The sequence below is a fragment of the Leptidea sinapis genome, chromosome 21, assembly GCF_905404315.1.
Source record: "Leptidea sinapis chromosome 21, ilLepSina1.1, whole genome shotgun sequence".
Taxonomy (NCBI): Eukaryota; Metazoa; Arthropoda; class Insecta; order Lepidoptera; family Pieridae; genus Leptidea; species Leptidea sinapis.
Window position 1 is genome coordinate 935,452 of NC_066285.1, and position 16,204 is coordinate 951,655.

Consider the following 16,204-nt stretch of genomic DNA (forward strand, 5'->3'; position numbering starts at 1 on the left):
CTTCCTCCACTGGGGATCCGTACTTACATAATAAATAATGACACCATTTCTATTGATAATGGGCTTCTGTTTCTGCAATTAAACCACTCAGTTGGGTCCATTTTGCGTGCAGTGTTGGCCAGTTATTCCCACCAGCCCGCCTCCTTCAGGAAATTCAGAAAACTCCTCGGGTGTTCGCAGACTTCCTGGAGCGACCTAGTATTTACTACGGTTATTGCCTGTTGGTTGGCCACCCCAGGACATTCCACGATTGCATGAGTGACCATTTATCCTCGGCTAGACATCCCCTTCAATTAGGACTTCTTTCGACTGTTCTACTGCCTGAGACATTTATCCATCGAGTGTTGTGTAGGTTGTTGGTGAGAGCGCGTATCCATGACCGCATTTGGTTGAAGGGAAGTGGCATGAGTGGCAATGGGCCAGCTATTTGAGTCTGACACCATTATTTGGATTCAATTTGACAACCAAAAATATAACTATTCCATAACTATGTAGAAAAAATTTGTGTACTATACCTAATCAATACATTATTATCTTATGCTCGCAGTTCACCTGGGCTCTTCCGTAGGTAGGTGTATCCGGATTGTGCAGCCGTTACATTCAGGTGTCATGATCATACTCCAATTACAGGCTATGGATACGCGTTTACGATGTCGCGTTTCTCTTGTCGAGATTATTCTTTAATAATTTGTCCATATATCATATTCGTCTTCGTAATGTATATGTAATTTATTAATATTTTCTTTGTCTCGACTGAAACAGACAGTCCCCATGAAAACGAGATCTAGAAAGATCTTGAAACGTCGCGGTCGGGTTAGCTTAAATAATAATAAAAATGTAAGTTTTACGGAAAAATCTAATGTAAAAACACAGTTACAATTACACGTTTTAATACTTTAAAAATGTTCTATTTAAATATACTTTATTATATTGCTACAAAATGAAATTTCGTTAATTATTTTCATCAAAATTCTTTAAAAGCACATTCATATATCATCAACTGTTTTCCCAACGACGTTTGTTTGTTTTGTTTACCTTTACAGTTTAGTTTACCAACGTGAGGAAACTCTAGACACAAAGATACATAAGGGTCTCTTTTACATTTTTAATTAGTTAAACCACGTTCTTTTCATACGATATTTACTGCCGAAAATAAATAATGAGACAGTGCCGCTGGTAAATAAAGATTTTGTACGAAAATGTTGGAAAATAAATTAAAAGTATAGAATAAACTATTGTTTATTGTAATGGTTCGTAAGAAAAATTAAATATCAATAATTGATATGTTTATATGTGGTGCTTAGACCGGTAAGATAAAAGGTATTTTCAGGTGTCTCTCTTATTTACGTACTCCAGGTTATAAAACCTATGAATAAATTGTTCACAGTCGCATTGTGTTGTCTCCTTTAGAATTAAACAAGCTAAGGATATTTCGGTGTAAATTTAATTAAAGTGAATATGGCGCTATGAATCCGCATGTAGGTACGTGTATTAATAGTCAAAATATTAATTTTAAATTAAAAAAAGAATTATCTTATTGTTCTTCAATAACTACCTAACGAGAGAAGAACGAGCCGTCCTTCGTTCCTTGTTATTTAATTAAAATTTTGTTACAATAAAATTTATAATTTAATTCCATTCCCAATCATTCGTATGTCGTATTTAGTAAAGTCATTTATGTTATAGTAAACTTTTCCTTCTTGATATATTCTGTAACTTGAATCACAACGTATTATTTCTTGAACTGGGCGTTACGTTAGATAGTACGCCCCTTCCTGGGGTAAAAACATTTAAGGATAAATTTCCGCTGAAATGCCAAGAACTAAAGGCAAGATACAAACAATTTATATACAGTACTTTAGAAACCGAGGACAAAACAAATAGCAAGAGGAAATTTTACCTGTTTGTGCTCGCTTATTACAGAAATAAATATAGAAATCACTCAAGTATTGTAGAAAACTCCCTGTAAATATATTTATTATTCAAACAAAACAAAACTTATAACTATATTTACAATACTATGACTACATAAAATTAAAACTATCATTACGTGGAAGCGTACCAAGAATACTGGCAGCATTTCCGCGTTGGATAGCAAGGCTGATCCGTTGACGGAAATAGCTGCCAGCGCTTGGGTTTCCAGTAGCCTTATTGAGGCGCGAAGATAGTATTTTGAACTCCGCGCCTCTGGGCCCCACGGGCCAAGTGTCTCGACACCAAACGTCACGAAGATATGTGACTCACTGAGACCAACATATTTGCGATGCTTGCTGTCTTCGGCAGTCAAAGCAGCAGTCCTAGCACCAACTGACGTAGCTTGGACATGAGAAGGAGCCAGAGTGTCGACGCAAGTCGCGTCCCACACCAGCGTCATTCCATCATTACGCTTGCATTCACGGTGGGTAATACCATTTAGCTCTAAAACAGCTGGTATATTAAAAAATGCCCTGCGGATGACTTCATTAATGTTGGCATGACGACTGATACGCCTTTTTTCTTTTATTTGGGAAACATACAGTCTTAAGCAAATATAATAATAAATAAATGAAAACTAATAGAATAATGGCCGTTCCCAATATTCAGTCTATCTCTTACTTGAGATAAAAATCGTGACTATCGTTGACTTTTCTGTCTCAATAAACTTATCTACGGTAACTCAAGGTGAGTTACCGTACACGCTGTCTGTCAATGGGATGACGTATACCTTACCAGTGATAGAAGTTTGTATGGAAATTGCAATTCACGCGTCCCAATATAAGGCGATAAGAATGACTTATCGGGTATATTGGGACAGCTTCAGATTATTGACAGCTACTTACTGACAGCAGAAGGTAGTAATTTATCTCTATCTGTAGATAGTATATTGGGAACGGACCACCGTTCCACATTTTATAACAAAAAAGAAAAATTGTGTAGTGCTCGAAAAAGCTAACAACTAAAATACTTATATTTAAGACAATTTTAGAATACTGAGGCATACTTAATACAAAAGAAAAACGAAAATTACATGTTTAAATATTTTGCCGATAAAATCGATTAACTTGTGAAGGGTTCCACATATTATTACACGAATAAATATCAATATTTTATCTGTGTTATATTATTCTGTGCAATGTGTTTTATTTATCCTGTGTTATATTCTGATCGGTTCACAAACAAGCCACCTATTTAAAATAATCTGAAAATTTAAAGTCAGGCGCCCGCCTGTTCAATATATAATGTGCTGAGACGAATGATTCGGCCGAGCACTCTATCCTGCAATAATAATGTCGGGCCATATAAAGCACTCGATAAAACCGCGCAAAGCACCTTTATACTTCGCTTTCTTAGATTTTTCACATAAAAGCCTTTCTACAACGTAATACGATCAATGTACTCTTAGAACATTGTACAAGTATCCACGATCTCATAAAGTATTTTATTGATATGATTTCGCTGCATTAGCTTTACTATTGAGGTGAGCTCCAGGCGGAATCCGTTTTACTATTAGGCTCAGATCTATAGAAAAAAACTCAGCTGAGTTCACTTGTAGTGCAATCTTTGAATTGGTATTTATAGTCATTTGACAGCTGCGATTATACTGAGCTTAAGATGAGACAGCACAATTGAAAGGTCAAGCGCGAACTTCATTATACACAGTACATTTTTACTTACTATTAAACAAACTTTTACAATAGTAATAATACTAAATTATAACAGTATCCAAACCTTATTTGATTATTAGTTTTATTGAAATCGATGAATTATTCAGGCAATTCGGACTTGATAACATATTTAGTACATAAGTTATACATATTTATATATTGTAATATGTCTGTGTGTTTTGTTTAAGTAATTTCTAATTTTACTAACAGGTGGTGTATTTGTTTCAGATTTAATATAAAATAATAAAACTGTTGTATATAAATACTGATCATTACAGTTAAAACGTAAGGTACGTTAGTTGGTAGCCTACCTCAATCTGACACTGGCTCAGTTGTTTCCACTCAGACCTTTCCACAAAAGCCACAATATAAAGAATATAACAGAACATATTTGGTATGAGAAACGGAACGCATTTTTAGATGCGTGACAGTTAAGGGTGTCAGCAGATACTGGCAGAATTCTTTTTGATGTCTTTTCTAATATACTAGACACTACTACCGCTTCGAAAACCAATGGCGCTCTGAGAGAGAAGAAGCGGCGCAAGAAACTCTAGACGGAAGGAAATGTTTTTGTTCGGCTTGGAGTCTGAGTTTTTCCAAAGTTGTCGTTATGGTCGACTTAAGTGCAAGCTAAGCTTAAGCTTAGCACGAACTCAAAGTTGTTATAGTATTTACAAATCTTCGTCTTAGACTGCGACTCAACTCGCTATATAATTCTGAGTCCACTCTATAGATCTCTGCCTAACGGCCGTTCTCAATATACTATCTACAGATAGAGATAAATTACTACCTTCTACTGTCAGTAATTAGCTGTCAATAATCTGAAACTGTCCCAATATACCCGATAAGTCATTCTTATCGCCTTATATTGGGACGCGTGAATTGCAATTTCCACACAAACCTCTATCGCTGGTAAGCTATACGTCCTCCCATTGACAGACAGCGTGTACGGATAAGGTGAGTAACCGTCGATAAGTTTATTGGGACAGAATAGTCAACTATAGTTACGATTTTTATCTCAAGTAGGCCACAACGGGAGATAGAACGGGATATTGTGAACGGCCGTTAGTTTGCAAGGATCAGATGTTACCATTGTATAAGAGGGCTGATAACTATAAAGGTCCCGTGATCTCTTTACATTTTTAATAAGTTAAACCCCTTTTTTTCATACGATATTTACTGCCAAAATAAAAAATGAAAGCGTAGGTACCGTAAATAAAGATTTTGTCCAACAATGTTAGAAAATAAAATAAAAATTTAGAATTAACTTTTATTTATTGTGATTGTTAGAAAAATTAAATGCAAATAACAGACATGTTTAAATGTGGTATTTAGAAGTTAAGAACGGTCTAAAGATGAAAGGTATTTTTAGGTGTCTCTGTTATAAATTCTAGTTTCGCTCTATATCCCTGCCTTAGTTAGCAAGGATCATGTATCATTGTACAAGAGGGCTGACAACCATATAGGTCCCTGATGGTAAGTGATTACTTATCTTAACGTAACTTTCGTTACTGTGTCCACGTTTTTTTCGAATGTACATATAGTAACAACCCGGAAAAACCGCTCAAAGAACTTCATTTCACAGTTTCCTTGATACTAATGGGAGGTTCGATTGCACAGGATTCCGGCTTTCGATTAGGTTATGGATTCCACAACGGCGCCTATTTCAGCCGTGAAACAGAAATGTGTAAACATTACTGTGTGTTTCGGTCTGAAGGGTTTCTGTAGCTAGTGAAGATGGGAAGAAGTGGAAATGAGACTCACCATCTTATGTCTCAAGGTGACGAGGGCAATTGTAGTGCCGCTCAGATTTTTGGGTTTTTCAAGAATTCTGAGCGGCACTGCATTGTAATGGGCAGGGCGTATGAATTACCATCAGCTGAACGTCCTATTGGTCTCTGCCCTTAGTGTCATAAAAAAAACTTGAAGAAACTTCCTTGAAAACCGCAGTACGGACCAACATCAAGTTTCATCAAAAGCGTCGTTTCGTAAATTTAACCCAAATTCAATTTATAAGTTTAGTTAAATATAAATTGATTCTTCCTTCCTTTCCTTTACTTAATTATTTTCATCGCCGGCAGGTGGATAAAGACGTAATTAAATATTCTGAAGTAACTTTCATTAAGATAATAATCAGATTGACTTTTGGGCTTTTGGTCTTTTCACTTTACTGGCATGATTTAGATTTAGTTATTAATTGTGGTATTAATAATAATAATAATATTATATAGCCTTTATTCAGATCTTAACTAACAATACTCTAAAACAAACATAAAACATTAGAAATAAAATAACTTATTCTAGTATTTTTTTATTTTTTTTTTGTGGATCTGTTTGCCAATCGGCAAAGGCCTCCTCCAATGAATGATGAAGCCCCATCCAAAACCACAATTTATCGCTGGTTTGCTGAATTTCAACGTGGACGTGTCAAGCTCAGTGATGATCTCCGTCAAGGTCGTACAAAAACTGCAGTCACCAAAGAAAACTTGATGCTGTGCGTAAGCTGATTGAGGAAGATAGACATGTGACATACCGCGAAATTCAGACAACTTTAGACATTGGAATGAGTCAAATACAAATCATCTTGCATGAACAATTAGGTGTAAAAAAGTTGTTTTCCCGATGGATACCGCATTTGCTCTGTGAAGAGCAAAAAGCGGCTCGCGTTACTGGGTGCGTCAGAACTGTCGAAAGATTCCACGTAGGATCCTCAAATACTGTATACAACATCGTATCAGGTGACGAATCCTGGATATATGCGTACGAACCCGAAACAAAAAACCAGTCACGAGTTTGGGTGTTCGAAAATGAGTTAAAGTCAACAAAAATTGTTCGTTCACGGAGTGTTGCAAAAAAAAATGGTGGTCACGTTTGTCTCCAAAACCAGCCATTTTGCGACTATTCCTCTTGAAGGACAAAGAACGGTTAATGCAGAATGGTATGCTAGCATTTGTTTGCCACAGGTCGTTTCTGAACTCCGTAAAGAGAACTGCAACCGCCGCATCATCCTCCATCACGACAATGCGAGTTCTCACACCGCGCACAGAATAAAAGAGTTTTTAGGGCAAGAAAACATAGAATTATCAGATCATCCGCCGTACAGCCCCGACCTAAGCCCTAATGATTTCTATACTTTCCCTAAAATAAAGAATAAATTGCGTGGTCAGAGATTTTCATCAACTGAGGAAGCTGTGGATGCCTACAAAACGGGAATTTTGGAGACCCCAACTTCCGAATGGAATGGTTGCTTCAATGATTGGTTCCATCGTATGGAAAAATGTTTCAAATTTCGCGGAGAATACTTAGAAAAGCAATAAATACATTTTTAAATAGTAATGTTGTGTCACTTCCTTGATTCCCGAAATTTACAGTGCCACCCTCGTATTATTAAGAAAGTCATTTATGTTATAGTAACCTTTACCACACAAACGTTTCGTAACTATTCTTTTTATTGCCCCACAAAACACTTACTAACTCGACTTAGCCGAGTAGTAGGCATTATAAGTTTATGTCTGTTATTACCGAACCCTAGGATGAAGCATATATCTGGATGTGACAATCAAATAATTATACCATGTACCTACTGTGCCTTTGTCACAGTTTTTATTTTGATTGTTGATTGTCACAAACTTCACTTGAGACCAATACGTCGGTCGTAATAAATACATGGTAATTTATTTGTAAGTTTTGCTTGATTTACAGTAGGTAATATAATAGTGAACCAACAAGTGAGTAACCAACACTAAAAATAAAATACAATTATTTGTATGTGCTACATATTGATAGCTTGACGTCGGTGCCAAGCCAAATGTAATAGTAGATACCTTCACTCGCCACGCGTGACTTTGAGCGGGATAGCTAGAAGCTAGAAGAAAATAAATTCTTTAGCAGACGTCCATTTAATAATGACAGTAAGTAATCAATTTATTTCTCTCATCTATTTATAATATTAAGTTTTATTTTGTTTAGCTCTTGGCACCGACTTAAAACCTATCAATAGGTAGCACATATAAATAATAGTATTTTATTAATATTAGTAAGGGTTTGCATAAGATGTGTATTAAATTAAATTTTGTTAAGTTATTTTATACTTTTCAGTATTTGAAGTCGGTTTTTTTAAACGTAGGTTTTTTGTATATAAGTACTCATTAAATAATTACTGCGTACTACTAGTATGATACTTACTTGCTAGACCAGCAATTTATATCTTTATAAATTAAGGCAGCATATTAATTAAATACATCTTAGGCACGTGGTGATATATTGGTTACTTATGTAATGAATTTCCTTAACGTCAGGCTGCGAAACACTTTTCTATGATAACACTAAGATCTGTATAGGCTAATAAGCAATTTAATTCACTAATCACCCTTACATTTACTTACTTGGCAGTGGGCAGGGCAAATAGTTTGACGGATGAGATGGCCGGTGGGGCACAAAAGTCCTCGAATGGCGACCACGTACCGGAAGACGCGGTGTTGATAGCTGATGGACCGACGATCTGATCAAGATTGCCGGAATACGTTGGACGAAGGCAGCGCATAGCCGATCGGAGCAGTGAACGTCGGCTGATGATGAATCACTCTTACACCACCTCCAAGTAATGTATCACGTCAATGTTATCTTGTTTCTGTGTGGCTGTCTAATGATTACTGTCTAGCTTATCTACTAAAGTGGATCTTTATGAATTTTCATCAAAATTTGGGCAGATCTGCTTAAGCTGAGACTTCACGCACCTTTTGTCGCTTCGGCAATGCTTAAATTTTAAGTGGCTCATAATTTTTCATTATTATTCCTATTAAAATTTTGTGATGTAGTATGTAAAGATTTCTTATTATTATTTTTTTATCTTTTGTCATATCTAGTCATGGACAAAATATTAATAAGTAAAGTGCGTCAATGGAACAATCCAACGGTGATGGAAAGCAAGAAGCGCCAGTCGGGGAACTTCAATATATGTATGAAATTTTGGAATTGAACGAAATTTGCTATTCTTGTTGAATAATTTTATGAAACAGCTTTTTATTTTCTTCCCTTTCATGAATGTGTTGAGTAACGTGACTGTGTGACTGATAAACCAGCTTTTTATGGTAATTTAAAGATAACTGTATATATAGCTATCCCTTTTTTATTTTTCTCAAAATCCTGTTTCTCTTGCATATGGATTAGCACGATGGGTTCTTAATTATATTTCATCCAGCAGGTGACGCTGCTGCTGTAGAGATCTATTTAATAAAAACTTCATTTTTAATCATTAAAAACACATGCCATGTAGAAATGGACTATATGTTTGTTTTATAATGCAAGATTTATTAATTGTATACAGTTTTGGGTTTTTTTTTTAATATAAACAGACGGACAAGGTATAGATAAAAAAACAATTTCAAACCCATAAGATTCTTGATGAATAAAGAAATATAATCGTTATAATTTAAAGATTAAATATATTTATTTTACTGTTATTTGAGGTATAAATGTGATTAAGAGAATATTTTTGTTTACGAGTGTCTCCACTTAATTAGATGAGGGTGAACAGTAATTGAATTAATAAGGGGCGGAAATACAGCAAAATCCCTGACGACTCCATAATTCTCAAACCTGTTATGTAAATCTAAAGTAAGTACTTTAATAAAATTAAGGATCTGATCTATTGTTGCGGAAAAGTAGAACAAATTCAAATACTCAGTACTTACTGTTTATTATGTTGAAGTACCTATATTGTTAGCCTGAATGAGCTGATAATGTACAAATGTAATTTGTGTATTTAGGCTGAGCGTTTGCTAGACTTAACTGACGTAAAAAATAAATAGGTTAGTAAAATCGAAACAACTACTGAATAGTACGCAAAGGGAGGTCACAGAAAATTTTTGTATACGGATGAGAATTTTTTTACAATTGAGCAACATCTTAACAAACAAAATGGCCGTATTTATGCTCAAAGCTCTAAGGAAGCTTCCCATTTAGTCGACAGTGTGCAGTGTGTGTACTATCCGACTTCAGTGATGGTTTTTTTTAATGAAAATAAGGGACAAGACGAGCAGGACGTTCAGCTGATGGTAATTGATACGCTCTGCCCATTACAATGCAGTACCGCTCAGGATTCTTGAAACCCCCAAAAACTGAGCGGCACTACAATTGCGCTCGTCACCTTGAGACAAGATGTTAAGTCTCATTTGGCCAGTAATTTCACTAGCTACGGCGCCCTTCAGACCGAAACACAGTAATGCTTACACATTACTGCTTCACGGCAGAAATAGGCGCCGTTGTGGTACCCATAATCTAGCCGGCATCCTGTGCAAAGGAGCCTCCCACTGGTAAGTTTGGTGGGGTATTAGCTATGAAGGATTAACTGAGCCATACTTTTGTGAAAAAGGTATCAAAACATCGGCAAAAATGCATAATTTCAGCTGTTAAATGGCTTTAAAAACGAAATGAAAGATGATGCTAAGTTTAAACTCAGCTAAGTTTTATGTAAGTAAAGTCTGAGCAAAATCTAAGAACGTTCTACTACTTTACAATTACAATCTGTTGAGCTGAAATACTTTAGTTACATAATATTGGCGATCCGAAATTGATGTTTCAACGCATTACGTGCATTTGGTATTTTATCAACGATATATGGATCAAATCAAACCAAAAATATTTTTATTTCATATCTAAATCATATTACACATGAAACATGGCAAGTTTTTCATAGAGCTCATTCGGAAAGCTGATATCCTCAGAGAAGAATGAGCAAGAAACTCTAAGGTTGCTCTTTCCAAACAGATTAGGTGTTACAAGTTCTTATTTTTAATGCAATTTACAAATCATTTCAATTTTAATATATGTAAAGTGACGCGATAAAATATTCAAACTTCAAAAACTAAAAGGCTTACACGAGTAGGTAAGTCAAAAAATAAAGTAAATTAATAATTATAACACAAGAGTTATTGAGTACAGTAGATGCATCAATCCACACATACCGTAAATAAATAGAGGCATTATGCGAGCATTTTATTATATAAATATATAATAACTTTAATAATAATAACTAAAATTTTAAGATAATTAAAAAAGGAAATAAAAAAAAAACATGAATCAGACTTCCCGGTAACAAGATTATCCAGCCACCACAAGTAGTGCCCGTTCACGAGCATGACGCATGGACCAGCCATCGCCTCCCTCGAACATATTTTAGGGAAGGGAGCGACCGTCGCCGCCACGTTCGTTTTGGTGATTCCTCATTTAGGTTATTATCAGATTGTTATTTGTATGAATGTGGACTTGTCAGTTTACGATTGACATATTGAAATGCAGATTTAGATTGACTTACAGATGAAATAAAGTATCGATCTAATAATAATACATTGTGACACAAGGTTGGAAAGTAGTATATTTGCAAACGAGCTTTCATTAACAAGCCCGAGACGTAGGCGAGGGTTTTTAATGTCACGACAGTTTTCACATTTATTTTATTGATCATACGACTTCAATTTATCTAGATAATTACTATCAAGTTAAAGATAATTATTTTTAAAAACATATAGACTTGAATGATGCGGTATAACTTATCAAATAGGTTATATAATAGAAGCTTTTAAGGACAAGGGGCGCATAAGATCGCAATCTTAGTTTTACGATTGATACGACACGACCCTTGAGAATTTAAATACTTAGATATCTCTGGAGTTGAGAGCTTTAATTGAAAAATGCGTAAAGTGACACGAGAAAATTGAATAACCAGCATTTCCTTACTATGACTTCGATTTCGATAATAATCTTAAATATCTTTATAAACTTAATTAATTATTAATGAATATTTAATTTTATGTAGTTTATTTTAGAATATTTTGAGCAATTGCAGTTCAATGTAAGATTGATGTTATTACGACTTTTTACAAGATCGGCGTTTTTTCTCGCAAGGAAGATCCACTTCTTTTGAGTTTTCATCCTTTATTTCCTGTACACGCAAAGTGGAATACATGTGAAAAAACGCTCGAAAACTCATAAAAATACGGAAAAACCTTTCACAATCGCTACGTGCGTAATTACCGATTTTAGTTACCTAAAACAAAATCTTTGAATACTTCTATAGCGGATATTTTTCTCGCGATCATTTGAGCGCCCCTGCTATAGCGAGTAATTCAAAGAAGAGTTCTATTAAGCAAACATAAAACTCTTGATGAAAGTTGCTGCCAGAGCATCTGAGTGTACACACATAGCCGGCGCACATTACCGCTAACGGCTAATGGTTCATACAAGCCATTACATTATTTTAATCGGAATAAATCATGAAACAATGTATGAGAAAGCACGTTCTAATGTCGTTTTTTACTGTCAACTAGCTGTGCCGGCTACTACGGTCACGTAAATTAAAATGCATTTGTTTGTATGCGATGCAAATAAAAACATATAATTTTTCTCCGAGCTCAGATTTTCATCATATTTGTTTTTCAGCCTAAATATTGCTACAGGACACGCTCAGAGCATTTTGAAAGTTTCATGAAAATTGTATATATAGTTCCAGAGATTAGCATATACGAAAAAACAGACATAAATAGATTTTTTTAATATATTTATTTTTTCTTGAGCTACATTCTCTTTATTACCTACAATCGGTTTTTAGAAAGAATACGCAATGCACACTAGATACGGCGGCTCTTCACTTTATTATTACTAGGTTTTACCCGCGACTTTGTTCGCGTAGTATAATAGTTACTTTGGGCATCATTTTTATTTTTTAAAATACTTTGCCAATAATACACATACAAACTGCTGCGGTTAATAATAAATCGCTTATTTTAATACACTTTTATAAACTAGTTTATTTTGTTTTTCCATCCTTTGCTAAAACATTTTGCGTGCTTGATATTCGTAAGAATGATATATAATTTATTTTTATGAAAATAAGGGGCTAGACGAGCAGGACGTTTAGCTGATGGTAATTGACACGCCCTACCCATCACAATGCAGTGCCGATCAGAATTATTGAAAAACCCAAAACTTCTGAGGGACTCTGCAATTGCGCTCGTCAGCTTGAGACATAAGATGTTAAGTCTCATTTACCCAGTAATTTCACTAGCTAGGGTGCCCTTCAGACCGAAACACAGCAATGTTTACACATTACTGCTTCACGGTAGAAATAGGCGCCGCCAATAACCGCAATATAGTTTCCTATAGGAAAAAAAATATTTCTTAAAGTACTTCTGAATCATTTAAACGTTCTAATTTTGTACCAAATATAAGCAAAAACTTACTCCTAGCTAGAATTCAAAGCGTGACTTTGTTTGGACTTACATACGAACTTTCATCCTCTATTTCATCACCACAAAGGTCAAAATTTAAAAAAACACTTAAATAAATATTTATTTGTTTCTTATCAATTGTCTAAATACAAAATTGTATGGTGTCATCTATGATAATGACGAACATCCATACAAAATTCCACCCCCTATTTCAACCCCTCCAAACCTCTTATTCGCGATGAAATGGTAGCTTATGTCCTTTTCCAAGTTCAGGCTATCTCTGTACTTAATTTCATCAAAATCTTTTCTGTGGTTTAGGCGTGAAAGCCTAACAAACAAACTTACATTCACATTAATAATATTATAGTAAGGATAAAGATATGTAACATATAGAAGATATAGTGAATTAGCTAGAAACTGTCATAACCATAATGTTAACACCCTACTACTCGGCTAAGTCGAGCTAGCAAGTCTTTTGTGGGGTGATATGTGCTTTTACAACAGGATCCCAGAAAATGTAAAAAACATTTTTATGTTATTCAAAAGAATTGTTAAAAAACATTTGTGTGGTAAAGGTTACTATAACATAAATGACTTTCTTAATGATACCACAAATAGAGAATGGAGCGACCGCCCTCAGGCTATTAAATAATAAGTTTAATTGAACAATGTTACTTTGTAAACATATTTTTTGATGAAAAAAACAGCCCGCTGAGTTTGTTGCGCCCGTTCCTCTCAGGCCTGCGGCATTCATTTTGGAATGGGTGTTAGTTTTTTGACTTTCAATAAGTGGGGATGTGACACATGCTATTTGGAAAAAAAGTTATTTTGCCGATTAGTTTAAGTATTTGTGAAATTTGATTACATAAGAAAAGACCATACTCCCACCTTAAAGGCCGGCAACGCATCTCTTGACACCTAATGCTGTGTATGTCCATGGGCGGTTTCCTCACCTCTCCCTATCCCGTTTGCCCCCTCTTATATAAATAATATAAATAAAAAAACATAGTACCAAACGGTCTTAAAGATTCTGTAACTAATTTTGTGTGCGCTCAAGACAAGTGAGAACTTTAAATAAATATACAAACTGGGGAGGTTTATGTCATAATAATGAAGTTACGAAAGTCACTTTATTCAGGCGGGATGTTATGAAGACACAACAGACGGAACTGACAAAACTTTATTTCATTACCATAATACAAAGAAGATAACTCATTTTAGTTTTATGTTACCTTAACTATGCATATGCATGAGTAGCGAGTTAGGTTCAGTTCAGTATATTCGCGGCATATGTGAAAATTCTGCTTAAAATTTTCCATTAGCTAATGGAAAACTTAGACGCTACAAGGTTAACTTTCAACCAACCGACTCCTAGAACCAATATTGGGTTTTTCTTCAAATTTGGGCTCGTCACAGAATGTGTTCTTCATTGGTTACTCACATTAATAACCTGTATTCGCAATCCTCAACTGCGTCATTTAAGAATTAAAACAATAATTACTGTCCTTACCTTAAACCTTGAATCTTCATTCATTATTATATCCACTAGTATGTCAGTAGGTGTCTTTATTTATATAATACTAGCTGACCTGGCAGACTTTGTACTGCCTCAATCGATAAATAAAAGACCTAATCTGTTGCATAAAATAAACTTAAAACAAACAAAAGGACTCCTTTTTTTATTAAACCAAAAAAAAAAATGCTCAGCATTAATGCAATTTTATTATTATTTTCAATTAACACAACATACACATGATGTTGCTGACTTATAAAACCGAGTTTTCCTGAAATACTGGCTATTTATAAGGTTTCAATTTGATACTGATAGACACACACACATATGATACTAAATATGTTAATGAATTTAAAGCTTTCTGCTAAACTATATTTTGTGTTTTTTGGTAAGGTCAGATGCGTTCAGAAATATAATTTGTGACAACTGTAGTAAATCTACCTACTATAGTTACCTAAAATTAAGTATATTATTTACCTCCTGAGAAAGTTAAAAAAATTCTAATAAGTTATTCATTTTAAACTATGTATTTGAAGAGTTCAGTTAATATATTTCTAGTGACGATCCGGTCGTCCCTCGCAAGTCTCGTGCCACTCCTTGGGAAATGTTTGACCCTAGATAGCGTTTGATCCCAACCACCTAGAATCCCATACGATTTTAAGTTTTTCTCATCAAGACCTTTCTAACGATATATGGAATAAAAGAATATTCCCAATTCCCTCTTTATATATATAATTCTTCTGTACGTGTATTGACAGTGAACTCTTCCTAAACGGCTGGACCGATTCGAATGAAATTTTCAGGGTGTGTTCAAGTGGATTCGTGGATGATTTAGATTCACAATTGAACTACCTCCTTAATGGCTGGACTGATTTTAATGATTTTTTTAGAGCGTTCTAGTGAATTTGAGATTGGTATAGATAATTCCCCTACGTATGTTAGTGTTTTCCTAATGTCTGGACCGATTTTTCAAATATAACTCGCGTGTACAGAACAACGTCTGTCGGGTGCGCTAGTATTATATATTATTTAGATGTGCGAAATAAATATAATTCTAAATAAATTAACTTTTCATGAGTTCCTCCTTTCAATTAGTTTAAAGTGGACGGTAACTGAAAACACAATGGGACAGATCCCCTAAAGCAAAGAACATTTAACTAAGCCAACGACTTGATTTAATGGCACGTAAAAAAGAAAACATGAATTCTACTTAAGAAACAACGACTTATAAGACTTAAGAAACATCAACTTTATTGGCACGGTACAGGCGTGCTATAAATATAATAGTATTTTATGAGTTCCGTGTCTTATTGTAATGTTTTAAATTCAAATCAAATCATTATTTCGTAGGTAAATTGCATTACATTTGAAATATCTCATTTTTTCATACAGCTCGTTCGGAAGGCAGGTTTCCTTACGGCCGTTACCGATATACTATCTACAGATAGAGATAAGTTACTACCTTCTACTGTCAGTGATAAGCTGTCAATAATCTGAAGCTGTCCCAATTTACCCGATAAGTTATACTTATCGGAAGTATTGGGACGCGTGAATTGCAATTTCCATACAAACTTCTATCGCTGGTAAGCTATACGTCCTCCCATTGACAGACAGCGTGTACGGATACGGTGAGTTACCGTTTTTAAGTTTATTGGGACAGAAAAGTCAACGATAGTTACGATTTTTATCTCAAGTAAGAGATAGACTGAATATTAGGAACGGCCGTTAGAGAAGAACGAGCAAGAAACTCTAAGGTTGCTCTTTTCAAATTAGAATGCTATTACAGGTTCTTATTTTCAATTAAATTTACAAATTATTTC